This window comes from Mytilus californianus, unplaced genomic scaffold, assembly GCF_021869535.1.
Source record: "Mytilus californianus isolate M0D057914Y unplaced genomic scaffold, xbMytCali1.0.p SCAF_2, whole genome shotgun sequence".
In the NCBI taxonomy this organism is placed as follows: Eukaryota; Metazoa; Mollusca; class Bivalvia; order Mytilida; family Mytilidae; genus Mytilus; species Mytilus californianus.
Genome location: NW_026262668.1, coordinates 346,352 through 363,066, shown reverse-complemented (window position 1 = coordinate 363,066; position 16,715 = coordinate 346,352). Strand labels below are relative to the sequence as shown.

Here is a 16,715-nt window from a genome sequence, read left to right as displayed (position 1 = left end):
CTCAAATTAAAGAAAATTTTAAATAAATTCTTTAAAATATCACGAAGAAATATCCTGACTCAACCAGGGTTATTAAAATAGAGAACATCTGTGACGGCAACCGTGGTTCAATAGCTACCGGCTGATTCATATACACTCATTATTGATGTATTGTATAAATTTATCAAATTATATACTTCAAAAAATTAATTTTAAGTAAGACTTGGAGCAGAAATTTATTAATGCTTTTAAGTTCATATTTAATAATCTATCCTTGGTGTACTGGGTGATGCTCAATTTTACATAAATTAGACTTAGGTAAATGTTAGATAATGTAAGCAGTAACAATTAGTTCACATTACAAAATGTATTTATTTCACTAAAATTACACAAAAAGACCTGACTTCCACATATTCAATCTAAAACTGTTATTAGGATTTTGGTGTTTTATTGAAATCTATTCCATATTTGGCTTCATTCATAGCTCACTTAGTGTTGTTTAGAAAAAGCCTTAAAAACATGGTGTATTCCTTAATTCTCTTCATCAAATTCACTGAAAATGATAAAAAAAAAATCATATTCCTGAAAATTATTCAATGCATATATATATATTCATAAGTACAAAACAGTGAGAAAGTACCAAGGGATCAAGCACACACAATAAGGTCAGATGAATAAAAAAAAGAAAACACCATAGCCAATGCAAATGAAAAGACAAAAAGACAAACATCAGGGGCAGATTCATGTGGGACCATAGAGGGCCTACACCCCCACCCTCTTTTAATTAGAAAAAAGTATCTTTTTTTTTTAAAGTCATATTTTTTTACTATTAGGGACAATCAGAGTTGAATCCTCCCTTTTCTTCAACCCGGGCTTAACCCCTGAACATAGTCTAGAAATCTAAAGATTTTTCCTCCACCTCACCAATACAGAGTGTTCTATGTTTTATCATAAGAGTGAATATCCCTTATCCCTTAAACACCTATAAACCTAAAGGCTCAAATAAAAACAAAGTACAAAACAGGTTCTCATAAAGGAAACAAAGTTAAAGACCAAACAGCCTATTCATTTTTACCAGTGATTTTTTCTTAAAATTTTGAGTGAAGGTATTTCATGACTTTAGGAATAAAATAAGATGAAAAAAATTGGGGGTCACCGACTTCGTTTCGTCACTATAGCAACCTCAGTTTTGTGTGTTTCCGAAATATGGACATTATTCGGTTGTTATCTAAAATTTCAAATAATCCAACAATACCGAACCTAGGAGCATAATTCTTTTTTTCACATTAAACAGTATATTTATATCTATTAATTTAAGATTGTAGAGTTAAAGATTCTTGGTGTTTTGATTTTAAAAAGTATGATTTATTTCGTTCCCGCCAATATTAACACATAAGAATGAAAAAAGTTTCCAGTATTAAAAAAATTCTACCAGTGATTTCTTCTTAAAAATTTCAAGAAAGAAAGAACGTTGTGTTATCTTTCAAATAAAGCCCAAAAAACTATATGTCACCGACCTTTCAAAAAAGTAATGAGTAATTTTCATGTTTTTTTTTTCATTTGTTTTCAAGAAAAGAGTTGTCTTTCTATAGAACACTGAACCTGACGTCATAGTACAAGTTTCCCGTAATTTTGGCAAATATTGCAAATTGGACGTTTGAAACACACATTAGAATTTACAATAATAGCAACAATATGCACCTTCTTTATTATCTATAATACAAGAGGTCACATTTAAGCACCAGTATTTGTCAGATCTCATTCTATTGCCCCACTAAACGAGAATCTCAGCTTTGAAATAAGATTTCAGAAACACCGCCCGTGAAATGTAATATTGATCGAAATCTCCTTCTGCTCCGCTTTGAAAAAAGAAAGTTTGTTTTTCCCCTCTCTCTCTTTGCCAGAATTATTGGAAATTAAAAAAAAAATGAAATGAAATATGACACTGACTACCTTCTAAATTATTAGTTTTATTAGTATTCGTTTTGCTACTTGATGAAGGCCCTACGATAAAATTCTACGTCATTTTGTCACTGGTGGATAGTTGTCTCATTTACAATTATACCACATCTTCGTATTATTATTTTAGACATTAGGGTGTTGACGGACGGACAGAAGCACGGCCGGACTATTGTTTACCCGATGATACAACTTTCCAACTCAGTCGGGCATTTAAAAACATTTCCATCTAATTTGTAGATTCGTAATTTCTAATTATTAAAAATCTATCCCCCCCCCCCCCCAAAAAAAAAAAAAAAACAACAACAATGAAATTAACAAAACTATGAATAACAGATTTAAGACATTCACAAAGTCAACGACGTCTGAATATGAATTAAGGAGGAAAAATCAGACAAACGTAAATACAACATGTACGAATATGAAAACAATAAAATAAAGAACAAAATATATAAATACAAAAAAAGCTGTTTTTCTTTTTTATGGAGAATTAATATAATGAAAAATAATTGATTTTGTCTCGTATTAAATTGTTTGATCAACTTATTTTAGAAATCAATTTTTTTTTAGTTTAATTTCATGCAGTATCATAATCAATAAAATTGAACTTCTTTACAAGCTCGAACAACATTTTACGGGAATCGCTTTAAGTCAAAATTGGTGTCAGAAGATCGAAACTAGTAGAACTATTTTTGTTGGTAGTTTAATTGTGCAAATCACAAAAGTTCAAAATTCTAAGCGTTAAAATTTTGTATTCTTTTTTGTTTGAATTTTACTAATTTTTTGTGGCTGCTATTTTTTTGTTTGTTGACAAAACGTATGTTGACGCTAAAATTTTGTGGCTGCTATATATCATTTTTCTTGACAAAACTATTTTAACGCGTACATCATATTGGAATCCGTGAAATACGCGAAATGTGACGTTCTCATCTGCCGTATTTTACCGAGCTGAACACAACGTCATAAAGCTTTCATGTCACAATCAAGTTGCGTTAGCTAATGCGCATAAACAATAGGCTGTTTGGTCTTTAAAAGAACTGTGTAATAAGCTTTATAAATATTTGTACTGCTGGTATTTTATTAAAAGATTTATACAAAAAATAAAAATTTGAATAATATCTTAATTACAATATTAAATTAATGTAAAGTTATTATTATTAGTAGAATACTTATTGTTGAGGATTTTGCAAAAAAAGCTGAACAACACATTTAATTGTATGCAGGATTTGTTAAAACAAACAAAATCAAGTTTCCATGAAAATATATTCCTCAATGCACTGAAATTGGTACACACGAATATAAATATGTCCACAGCAGATAAAAACCGAAATCTTGTTAGAAAACATGAGCTAGATATAAACTAATACAGTTGTACCTAGAAAAGCAATACGTTAGACCTGTTGACAGATACTTTGATTATTATGAAAGTTTTCAACTGTAGCTATGAAACCATTAACTTGTAACTTTTTCATCAACGATTTCTATCAAATCTGGTCAACAAATTAAATTTTGTCTAGATTTCTCTGATATGTGGGATGACAACTTTAATGTATACTGTGTAAGGTATGGTGGATTAAGCTTGATAACATGACATTTTGTTGGTCTAATCTTATATTTGATCTATGTTTTCTTAATTTTTAGACTAAAGGACATAAATCCCAATTGGTTAAGTACATATGATACAATCAGCTTATTTTGTGAACTTTTCCTTTTGGCATTTAAAACTATTTTTAGAAGCAGAAAGGTCAAAGTAATAATTATAACCAAAAACACATAAAGAGCCTTTCACAAGAGCTACATGTTCCAGCTCAAGCAGCTCATTCTGTGAGAAGTTCTATGATTACCAATGCCATCAAATCTATTTTCATAAGGTACATCAGGAATATAAGTGCCATAATTTATGAAAACCAGAGCTGCTAAACTTTCAGCTTAGAATCTCATAGTCATCACACTTTAAATAATCCATACCGGGGTAATATGTGATGTATAAAAAATCCAAGTTGCCTTTGTAGCCACTGCACTGGCTAAGTCCAATAAATAACAAATAAAGAATCATTCTAAAACTCTCCGAGTCATCAATCTTTTTATTTCACATTACAGTTTAAGCAGAATCAAGCATTACCGATTATAATAACATCTGTCATGCTGTCAACATAAATTGAAGATTAAAAAGGATTTTTTTTATATTACTGGGTATTCCTGCCAAATATGTTTAGCCTGTCTCATTCATTTCATATAAGATACAAATGTCAACAAATAACTACAGACCATTTAGGGAGAAATTAGGATGCAAAGCTGTGTCATTAGCTAAAATTGCCTTTGTCACCTAATGTTGGCAGAGCTCACTTCAATAGATGTCAACCATAATAAGAATGTGACATGCTACCATGTTTCCCCCCCTCCCACATACACACACACACTCTCATTCAAAGAATATTGGCAAACAGGAAGTGGCCCTGCTGTTACACTTATGCTGTTACCAAAAAAAAAGGTCAGTTTCATAAAATGCAAAAGTGACTGAAGCCCCAGAATACTAGCTTAAACCCTGGAAGTGGGTGTCTGACAAATCTCAAAAGTGCTCCCACATAACATAAGTCATCACTGTAAAGCTGCTGACCAAATATGAAATCTTTTTGTTCATAGAACTGGAGAAGTGTGACTATAAATTTCAATTTCATATAACATGGAAAATTCAAAGGATTGGCAAACAGTAAGTAGGTGTCTGACAGATCAAAAAGTGCTCACATGTTACAACTCATCACTGTCAAGCTGCAGGACAGGGGCGGATCCAGCCATTTTTAAAAGGGGGGGTTCCCAACCCAGGATAAAGGGGGGTTCCAACCATATGTCCCCATTCAAATGCATTGATTGTCCAAAAAAAAAGGGGGGGGGTTCCAACCCGTGGAACCCCCCTCCCCCACCTGGATCCGCCACTGAGCTGCTGACCAAAAATGAAGTCATTTTGTTTAGTAGTACCTGTGAAAAGTGCAACAGAAATATTTGTCTGACAAACAGATGAATGGACAGACAGGGTGAAGACAATATAGCCCCACTCATAGAGTGGAGGCTTGACCTTCAGTAGCTTAGTACATTTACTAGGAATCAAGTGCACCTTATTTGCGTGTTGGTGCATTAATGTCATGTATAGCTGTATTAGCAGGTTTATAAATAAGATGTGGTATGATTGCCAATGAGACAACTCTCCACCAGATACCAAATGACCTAGAAGAAAGCAATTATAGGTCACCATACCGCCTTCAACAATGAGCAAAACCCATACCGCATAGCAAGCTATAAAAGGCCCTGAAATGACAAATGTAAAACTGACTGTCTGATTTAAGTACAAAACTATAAAAGAAAAACGAATAAGATATACAGCATCTAACAACAACCACTGAATTAAAGGCTCCTGAGTTGGGACAGGCACATAAAGAATGTAGTGGGGTTAAAAATGTTAGAGTGCTATTAACTTTGTTGGGTAAAAATATCTTACCACTGACTACATGATGGTGGTATTACATTCTGTCAACCCTGAAATAGATAGTAAAATATCTGTATTATTTTTAGTATTTATAAAAACAGACATATAATATTATATTTTAATGATATAATTAGGTACAAAGAATTTTATCTGGATCTATAAACTGCATAAACATATTTTAGTATTCATTTCATACATCTGTATAACTATCATTATATTTATAACCAGCACATCATCAGATTTTAAACTAGGGATATGTAAATTTACCAAAAACAGCCTTTCCCTGTTATTTGTTGGTTTTTTTTATCAGTTAAGCTACATCATAGTCAATGAAATATGGGTTTGAAGATTAATATCAAACATAAGTTTATAGAAGACAAATTTCTAAAAATACTAGAATTACATAGAAAAGTGATTCAGTTTTTTAAAATAGTTTCTAAATTTTCTAAATACTATTTATATTTGCTGCATGTTCACTACTGGCAACAATAATACACCTGAAGAAAGTTTCTTACATCCTCGGTCTCCTGACGGATAGTTGTTCCTATGACAATCATACCACATCCCCTTATTTTTGTAAGATATATTCAAATTGAAATGTTTTCTCAAATATTGTATAATATATAAACATTCAAAGGTTATATTTGACATATTTGTTTTGAATTAATTCATCTTTTTTGTCGTTTCATGAAACTTGACTTGAGCATACCCGAGAAGTTAAACAAAGAAATGTGCATTGTACGCGGCAAAGTTGGTATTTTATGTTATGTATTTGTCTAGGGTGCAGTAACTTCCTACACACACAAACTGAATGTTAAAACAGCAGATAGATTAGATTGAATGCAATACAATAAGAAATGATCTTTTACTAAGAAGAATAGTGACCAAAATATTTGAAAATGGTTTTTTTTTTTTACAAAATTGTTGAAGGCCAGTGGCCTAAAAATCTTAAAATTTGTACTTAAACCACAACCATTTTACGAAAAAAAATATTCTTGTAATAAAAAGTACATTTTTTTTAATTAAACTGCAATCTAGACCTGGTTGTTCAAAATTAAAACAGTGGTTAACTGTTACCAACTGGTTTATTTAGGTGCTTTGACAAAGTTGCATAGTTTCTAGGTTTTTATCTATCAATCAATTACCAATGTTTATAAATATCTAGATTATTCAGAAAACTATCATGACATGGTAAAATTAAACTGAATTTCAAAACACTTTAAAAAAAAAATGAGTGAAAAAATTTCTGGACTATGCAACCACTGAAATAAAAGGCTGCATTTTTTAAAACACAGGTAACAGCTAATCAGAGACAATAGTGTGAGCATGTTTGAATAAATAGACAACTTTGTACTACCTCACTTACGAGTGTAACCAATAAAAGTAATGGTTCCTCTTCCTTCATCTTTACACATGCTAACATTGCTAAACAACTCAAAATTTAAGGAAAAAATCAAGATGCCATCAATAGTCACCTGAGTGGGTCACAGCCAAAACAAAACATCCGCTAAAGTCATCTTACATGAAAGAAACAGGGCAAATTCAAGACACTTACTAGAGTCAACTTATGTGGAATCTTTTGATGTTCAATGATAACCTCTGAAAATGTTTTTTTTGGAATTTGTTACAGGATAAACAGATTGAGTATGTGTACGTATTATATTAATACTTGGTGAAGCCTCTCCGTAATTCCAGGGATAACAGTGAGCATTTACAAAGCAATGGTTTTTAAATATGGCCATTTCTGTAAATTCCTAGTCAAGAATTATCACCAACGTCTACTCAATATACTTTTTTCAATGCACATGAATGCTTTGATACTGTAAACCAGCTAATTTTTGTTGGCAATTTGTTTACACTATTTTCACTGGAAGAAAAATAGTTCTAATTAAAATGATGTGAAAATATAAATCCTTGATAATATGTCAAACTTGGATCTTCTTTTATATCAATACATAAAAGAAATAAAATGCCAAAATAACTCAATGCAAACACATCAAGAAGGAAAAAAATGTGTCAACAAAATTAAGTTGGTTTACAGCAATAAATAATTACATAAAAATAACAATGAATAAAATTGTGACAAAACACACAAAAACAACTATAAAAAAGGTATATTTTCACCTTATATGCAAATTGTTCCCAACCTTTCAAAACATACATCTATAATCTTAAAGTAATATAACCTGTAAATGTTAATTATGTTTGAGCAAGACCTTGTCTCATGTATATCTACTGCACATCTTTTCAATTTATATCTTAAAGTAGATGATACCATCATCTCTAAATAATCAGATGAAAAGTCTTTAATGTACAAATATAATAGAAATCTTATCTAAACAAACTAACATAAGTACAAGTGTAGTTACTTAACTGTTAACATCATGTTCAGTTCTCACAGATGTGCTTTTACAATATGAACCAAATAACCGATTTAACAGGGGTTCAAAATAATATTTGGAGGTGAAAGGTTCTGAACTTTGGATGTCTACAAAATAAAGGACAACCTTTAAAAAAGCAGAGGTCTGCAGTTCAGCAGATATTCAATTTGATGGATGAATTGATGGATTGATGGATGGCTGCTCAATGTCCAGTGGCAAATTAAATGCATATTCAGGACAGGAACATGATCTTAACCCTGCTATGACCGACATACTGAGTCACTGCTACTATGGATTTAAAATCATTCTGTAAAGTTTCATGGATCTGGATTGAAAACATAAAAGGAGTAGGTTGCATAAAATTTGTTTAGTCTTTCATACATTTTGCTGAAAAATGATAAAGTTCCCAAGTTCAGAAAAATGGAGGGAAAATATCTTCAAATAAAATGCTCCGCTGGGGCGCAGCTTGATACGACCGCAGAGGACGAACCCTGAACAGTAGGGGCAAGTATGGACACAACATTCAAGCTTGATACAGCACTGAATTTTGATTGTAATTAAATATTTGACACAGCATAGGTTTCTGACACAGAATGAATGTGGTCTAAGAACTTAAAATTTTTAATTTTCCTATTCAAACCATATCATTATTATTTGCTTTTATAATATATAAATCAGAAATAACCAATTTAAAATGGAAAATTTTAAAGAAAAAAAAGGAAAAAAAAATCCCCCCCCCCCAAAATTTTTTGAACCCCCTTATGATTCATCACCCCCAAACTTAATCCCAGCCTTCCCTTTGAGGTATGGTACCTTGCAGAACAATTTCAGAGAGATCCATACACTTGAACACAAGTTATTGTCTGGAAACTAGAAAAATGCTTGTTTTTTGGCCGCTTTTTGGCCCCAAATTCCTAAACGTTTAGGGCAATTACCCCCAAACTCAATTCCAGCTTTCCCTTTGTGATATGGAACCTTGTAGTACAATTTCATAAAGATCCATACACTTGAACACAAGTTATTGTCATGAAACTAAAAAATGCTTGTTTTTTGCCCCTTTTTTGCCCCTAATTCCTAAAATTTGGTGGCAATTACCCCCAAAATCAATCCTAGCATTCCCTTTGTGATATGGAACCTTGTGGTACAATGTCAGAGAGATCCATACCCTTACACACAAGTTATTGTCATGAAACTAAAAAATGCTTGTTTTTTGCCCCTTTTTGGCCCCTAATTCTTAAAATTTGGAAGCAATTACCCCCAAAATCAATCCCAGCATTCCCTTTGTGATATGGAACCTTGTGGTACAATGTCAGAGAGATCCGTACACTAACACACAAGTTATGTCTGGAAGTTACAAAAATGCTTATTTTTGGCCCCTTTTTGGCCCCTAATTCCTTAACTGTTGGTACCATAACCCCCAAAATCAATCCCCACCTTCCTTTTGTGGTATTTAACCTTATGGTAAAATTTCATAGAGATCCATTCACTTAAACTAAAGTTAGAGTGTGAAAACCAATGTGTCTTCAGACGACGACGACGACGCCAACGTCATACCAATATACGACCGCAAAAAAATATTTCTTTTGCGGTCGTATAAAAATTCCTCAATAGCAAGTGCACAACCTCAACATGTGTGCAATCTTTCTTTGAAAGTTCAGGGATCTGGGTTGAAAACTGTCGGAGGAATTGATTACACAAATTAGGTACCAACTACCTATATCACATTATCAACATGATTTATTGTAAAGGTTCTCCCACTAACTATTCGTACAAAGTTTGATAGTAGAAGAAATTTGAAAATTTACAAGTCAAAATCAGAAATGCTTCTGGAGGCCATCATTTCACCTGAATGGAACAAAATGAAGATTGTATGCAGGACCTTCCATCATAAATATTCTTCAAAAAGTTAAAAGTAATAATCTTCATGGTAATTCTTTTAAATTAAAAAAAAATATAAAAAAATAAGCACGATAAGGAAATAAAGAAGTAAAATAAAACTGTTAATACTTTCTTGATTAAAATGACATATGCAACAGCGTACCAAACATTGATTTATTGTTACTTATAAATACTCTTCAAAAACACAACTTAAAGGAAAGCAAAACAATGGCAAAAAAAAAATACAGGGTTACTTTTGAAACAGCATGACAAATATCAATAGTCTAATATTCATACTTCTTCATAAAAAAAGTTAAAAAAGCAGGACTTCCTATACTGCACATACATACCAATGGTATATGAACAGTTGTACCCTTATATATATTACAATATTAACAAATTTTCTAAGAACTACATCATTTTCTACCCCCCAACCCACAAAAAAAAATAAAATAATAATTGAAAATTAAACAAGAGTGCACACGCTGAAATGTCTCGCCTTCTTTACTAATCATTGATATTATGTTGATAGTCCTAAATAGAAAGCTTTATTACAACTGCCACATAAACTTAACATTAACCAAGTAAACTAAACATTGACCAATGAACCATGAAAATGAGGTCAAGGTCAGATAAACCATGCAAGGCAGGCATGTACAGCTAACAAATCTTCCATACAACAAATATAGTTGACCTATTGCTTATAGTTTAAGAAAAACAGACCAAAACACAAAAACTTAACACTGAGCAATGAACCTTGAAAATGAGGTCAAGGTCAAATAAAACCTGCGTGACTGACATATAGATCATAAAATATTTCCATACACCAAATATAGTTGAACTATTGCATATATAGTATTAGAAAAACAGACCAAAACTCAAAAACTTAACTTTGACCACTGAACCATGAAAATGAGGTCAAGGTCAGATGACACCTGCCAGCTAGACATGTACACCTTACAATCATTCCATACACCAAATATAGTAGACCTATTGCATACAGTATAAGAAAAACAGACCAAAACACAAAAACTTAACTATAACCACTGAACCATGAATATGAGGTCAAGGTCAGATGACACGTGCCAGTTGGACATGTACACCTTACAATCATTCCATACACCAAATATAGTAGACCTATTGCATACAGTATAAGAAAAACAGACCAAAACACAAAAACTTAACTATAACCACTGAACCATGAAAATGAGGTCAAGGTCAGATGACACCTGCCAGTTGGACATGTACACCTTAAAGTCCTTCCATACACCGAATATACTAGACCTATTGCTTATAGTATCTGAGATATGGACTTGACCACCAAAACTTAACCTTGTTCACTGATCCATGAAATGAGGTCGAGGTCAAGTGAAAACTGTCTGATGGGCATGAGGACCTTGCAAGGTAAGCACATACCAAATATAGTTAATCCTATTACTTATAATAAGAGAGAATTTAACATTACAAAAAATCTTAACTTTTTTTTCAAGTAGTCACTGAACCATGAAAATGAGGTCAAGGACATTGGACATGTGACTGATGGAAACTTCGTAACATGAGGCATCCATATACAAAGTATGAAGCATCCAGATCTTCTACCTTCTAAAATATTAAGCTTTTAAGAAGTTAGATAACGCCGCCGCCGCCGTAGCCGCCGCCGGATCACTATCCCTATGTCGAGCTTTCTGCGACAAAAGTCACAGGCTCGTTAAAAACTATGTATATATCTAAAATACACAACAAATTGTCTGGTTCAGATAGGTAAAGAGAGAAAGAGAGACAGGAGTATCCTTTCATGTGGTTTTCTTATAAAAATCCAATAAAAATGCAATAATGCATTTATATCTAAATGGAAATCCCCCCTTTTATGTTATACTTCCAACACAACATCCTTCATCCTTCAAAACATTGTCTTGATCCCCCTTATAATTTTCTGTTTTCCTAATTTTGACATAACTTGTATAAACATTTTAGACCAAAAGAGGACAAGTACCGATAAAATCACAACATATGTATATATAATTATATATCCGACTGTACAAATAAAATAAATGTTTTAAATAGCCCCGGTAAATGACAGTATTATGTTGTATTATCTGTTATTGTATAACAGTTTTTATGTATAATTTTAGCCATGAACCCGACATTTAAAGGTCTGTCGCTTTGTACTTTTTGATCAGGGGAACATGCTTTATAAATACATATATGTACAGATATGTATTGTTTCAAGAAAAATTGAAATAAGAAGGAATAGACAGTGCATGATACAGGACACTTTTTTAAGAAGTTCTAGTATTTAACATTAATATTTGAAATACAATATAGTTTTCCTAAATAAATTTTGTGCTTGTATTATCTATTAAATTAAATATCCGTTTTAAAGTTAAAGGCTATAGGAGCTCTTTTGTTGTGCTAACTTATAAAGTAATTTAAAAATGTTAAGCTTGGAGAAGAATTCAAAATGGAGATATTATAAATACATAACATCTTTTTTGAGAAAATATTTGGGTTTCTCTTACAACAGTAAGGCTTTTGTGATGTCATCATTTGTTAAAATGAAAAATAAACAAAAGCTGCCAAAAAAAAAACACAAAAAAAAAACAGTGAGGCACAAATCAAAGCATTTTCTAACTATTAGACAATAAAATTATGATACAGTCTATATAACAAACATATGCAAACCTTTTTTTGGTTGAAGGTTGGAAAAGTATTTCATTTAGCATTACAGAATGTTAAAATTTAAGTGAAATCAGATTAATTAAATAGAAGACTAAAATGTTTAATATGACATATCACAACATCATCTCAGTGTAACAGTGGTCAACGAAACCAAAAGTAATGTAAGTTAATGCTTGTTAAAGACTTCTGCTTATGCAGAAAAAAAATGTAATGCAAGCAAGATCAAATTTAGCAACAAAAATTGATGTTGTAGTGACTTTTTCTTTTAAACAAGGAATTATTTGAATCTGGAATAATTTTGAATTCTGGAAAATTGATGAGAAATATATGATGAAAACTAACCCAACTAAATAGGGTTAGCCATGCGTGCATGGCTAAGGTGGGTTAGTTAGTTCATACTGAATTGAAAGTGAAAGTAAAATTAACCTTAGCCATGCACGCATGGCTAACCCTATTTAGTTGGGTTAGTTTTCATCATACATTTCTAATCAATTTTCCAGAATTCAAAATTATTCCAGATTCAAATAATTCCTTGTTTTTAGTTCTAATTCAAAACTTGAGAAGGTCTCCAGGGTTAAAACAACTAAAAAAAAAATCTAAATTTGAAATTATTACATTTATATTAAATCAATTACCTGCAATGTTAAAATAAAATAAAATTTAATTATATTTTACTCACTTTCAACCATATAAACTTTTAATCCTAAACAACCTACTCTTCATAACGTTAGAACATGAATGAATTCACCTATATTATTTCAAAGGCTGAATAAAAGTCCATTAGTTGCCCTTGAGCCGAATAACAAAATTCACTAAAGAAAGCATATTTTTAAAATTTCACTTTTAACATAAAGTTAATAACAGATATATCATTTTACACCGATACTCTGTCAAGTGAATGTAACTTCTTATCAATGCTAATGAAAGCCAAGTTTCAATTAAAATAATAAAAGTATCCATAAAAAAAACGTAAGTAAAAGTTTTTACCTGAACAGGTAGTGAAGATAGACCTAATCTGTTGGTTTAAATGATTTTGAAGGTCTGTTTGTCATGTACCTCACGTTTCTGATTAAAAACTTCTTGAAATCTATTAATTTTTTACTGATTATTTATAGAAAACTGAGTTAAAAGATTACAAGCTTGTTCCCAGTTTGCAAACCCTTTTTGTGACAAAGTAGTTTATAAAATATTTAAGGAAGTTTGCATCAAGTTGATTCAAACCTGTTCAAGTGGTGTACCTTTTCTTCAAGTGAAGTTCCATGAACAGGTTGTTTAGTGCATGGTATCTTTTCTACGTTTCATATGAATTAACAGGACGTACCCCAACCTCTCATTGATCTTATGCTACCTAGATCTTGGCTATCAATGTATAAAGTCCTTCCCAATTTTGTTGAAACTTTAACTTTTAAGGCAGCTAAAACAATAACTTTCTTCCAATAATGTCTCACTCTCCTCTTGATGAAAAATTGTTCTTGCAAGAAAAGAATTTATACCTATTTATATCTTTTCAAACGTCTTATTTCTTATTTTATTTTTTCATTTACAGCAAGTGAGTGCTTCAAAAAGAGCCTTCTACAGACAATTTGATTACTCTATCAATTATATCAATAAAAAGAGATAAGTAGTATATGGTTATGAGACAGTTAACTAACAACACAACAAAATTACTTTTAGCTTCCAACATACTAAGTATCTTTAACAATAGACAAATATCTATACCATTTGTCAAGCTTTAAAGCATCATAATCTGGTTTGTTTAGACAAATTGTGAATGAAATTGGAGACGACTTTCACTTTATCTTAGAATATCCATTTTTTTTTAAAATTAACATACCAAAATATATTTACACCAGACCCAATCTTTTAAGAATAAATCATTGATGCATCAAAAGAGAAAGCAAAAGCTTATTTAACTTTACAAATTTATAAAATATCATAAATAAAGCTTTGTGTACTCTAGGCTTAATCTATTGTGAGGGGGGGTTGGAGGGGTCCTGATCCCAAAATCTGAGGCTTAAAAACATGAAATCCTGAGGTCCCGAATTTAAAGAAATTTAAATCCCGACATCCCGAAATTCGAAAAAAGAATTCCCGGTTCCCAAAAGGATCAATCCCGAAATCCCAAGCTTAAAAACACCCAATCCCGGAGTCCCGATAAAGGTCCGACCCCCCCCCCCCCCCCCCCCCCCTATTGTAAATTCATTCCTATTTCTGATGTTAAATGCTTTGTAATAATCTCATTTTATTACTGTTTATATATATATAAAAAAAACAAGGGTGCACTCACTGAATTGTCTTGCCTGCCTTACTTATCATTGAATTCATGTTGAAAGTCTGTAATATGAAGATTTTACTTCAAGTATCACATAAACTTAACACTATCAATTGTTCTATTAAAATGAGGTCACGGTCAGAAGAACCATGAAGCATTCAGGTCTTCTACCTTTTGAAATGTAAAGCTTTATACAAATAGTGTACAAAAAGCCACCACCGTTTTGTAATCCCCATGTCTCGCATTCTGCGACAAACAGGTGAGACAAGAACAAAGTTTTTTCCTCAATTATTGAGTCAAATTTCACCAAAATATACTGTGCACATCTACATGTTAAGCACAACAGTTGTACAAAATTTCATTGACCTCCTACTTATAACTTTTGAAGCTTTTGCGTTTACAAAAGACATTTCTCCAAATTTGTTTTTGTTTTAAATTAATGAGCAAAATTTCACTAAAAAATTATGCACATCTACATACCATAGACAACAACTGTTTAAAATTTCATTGGCCTCCTACCTATATACTTTAGGAGTTTTTGTGTTTACGAAAGACATTTCTCAAAATTTGTGACTTTTTAAAAAAAAACATAGGGTCTTTTTTCAAAATTATTGAGCCAAATTTCACCAAAATATATTATGCACATCTACATATTATGCACAACAACAGTGCAAAATTACATTGGCCTCCAACCTATACTCTTGAAGTTTTTGCACTTACAAAATTGTTGATGGACAGACCGACAGACAGACAGTGAAAACTATAGGGCTCCCGCATCCTTGAAGGGCGGCAATAATAAGGCAGAAGAGTGTAACACCTACAGTATAGGTGACCTACTTTTACTAGGTATAAATCATCTGTCATAGAAACACAGACAACAACATGGAGGAGGGGGGGGGGGGGGGGGGGGAGGGGGGACTAATAAGTAAAGAGATACTAGTCAATAAAACATTACAAAGAAAGATTGAAAATTGAATAACGCAAACCACAGAAGACCAAAACTTTTAACATAAACGAGGAATGTGTCCATGGGACACAGATGATGCCCCCTCTTGCATTTAACATTATAAAGGGACATAGCTCAAGAACCGTAAAAGTGACGCTACCCAAATTTGTACTTGATCTGAGTTTAGTGGTATTAAGCATTGTGTATAAGTTTAATAACATCTGGTTGAGGCAAACTTAAGTTAGAGAATGGAAACAAAAAATTCAGCAATTTTACCATTTGTAAAGGGGCATTACTTTAGAAAGGTAAAAGTGGAGCCACCGTAATTTAAATTGATCTGTGGTAATAAGCATTTTGTATAAGTTTCATAACATTTGGTTAAGGCAAACTAACGTTAAAGTACGAAAACCAATTTCGGGGTATACAGAGGGACTGACGGACAAACGTACAGAGGGACAAGGGTAAAACTTAATGCCCCCTCAGCTACAGCGGAGGTATAAAAATTAGTTCGCAATGAAATGACAGGTAAGTTGCATTGACATATGCACATATCCCTTATTAAATATATATCCAAACAATTTGTTATTCCACCATTACAATGTGGTGTCATAACAACCCTCTTTAGGCTTAATTCATACAAAGTTTATGCAATTTAAAATTGGAACGAGGTGACCAGACCACTCTTTGTAATATGAAAATAAATGTCTACCAATCTCCATTTCAAGTTGCATAATGCTAGTTCCATTTAAATAAATTGACACAACTGTGAGGTCTTCTACTTTGTTCAGGCTTACTTAACAACTTTAACTTTCTTTTGAAATTCAGCAATGTTTGTTCAATTATTGTTAGAAATAAAGATTTAAATCAACTCTCTACTCTTTTCTCGTGTTATTTTGTTTAAATTAATATCTAAAAATACTTTGAATTACCTAATAATGTGCAAACTGCAGGGTAATTTTGTTGAATAAACTAGCAGAGTTTTACTTGAAAGCCTTTCAAGTGCTGGAGTTTTTTTGGTATTGAAAAAATATGCTTCCTTGCATAAATAACACCTAAGTGTGAAGCACATAACATGAAAGAGGGAGAGAATTGCCTTTTATACAGGGTGACTTAAAAAATAATATAAAAATGATTGCCAAT

At 32.0% G+C, this 16,715-nt stretch overlaps 1 protein-coding gene across 6 annotated transcripts in view; it reads right to left on the bottom strand.

Annotated features, from left to right (window-relative positions):
* The window catches only part of LOC127729029 (uncharacterized), a 133,117-nt gene that overhangs the window by 116,135 nt on the left and 267 nt on the right, over positions 1-16,715 (bottom strand). For 5 of the 6 annotated variants that reach the window (XM_052236631.1, XM_052236635.1, XM_052236634.1 and 2 more), the window contains exon 2: positions 5,432-5,469. The gene's annotated coding sequence lies outside the window, so the exon portion shown is untranslated. Of the gene's footprint in view, positions 1-5,431; positions 5,470-13,036; positions 13,174-16,715 lie in introns of those variants that run through there. The other variant, XM_052236632.1, reaches the window with a different exon arrangement.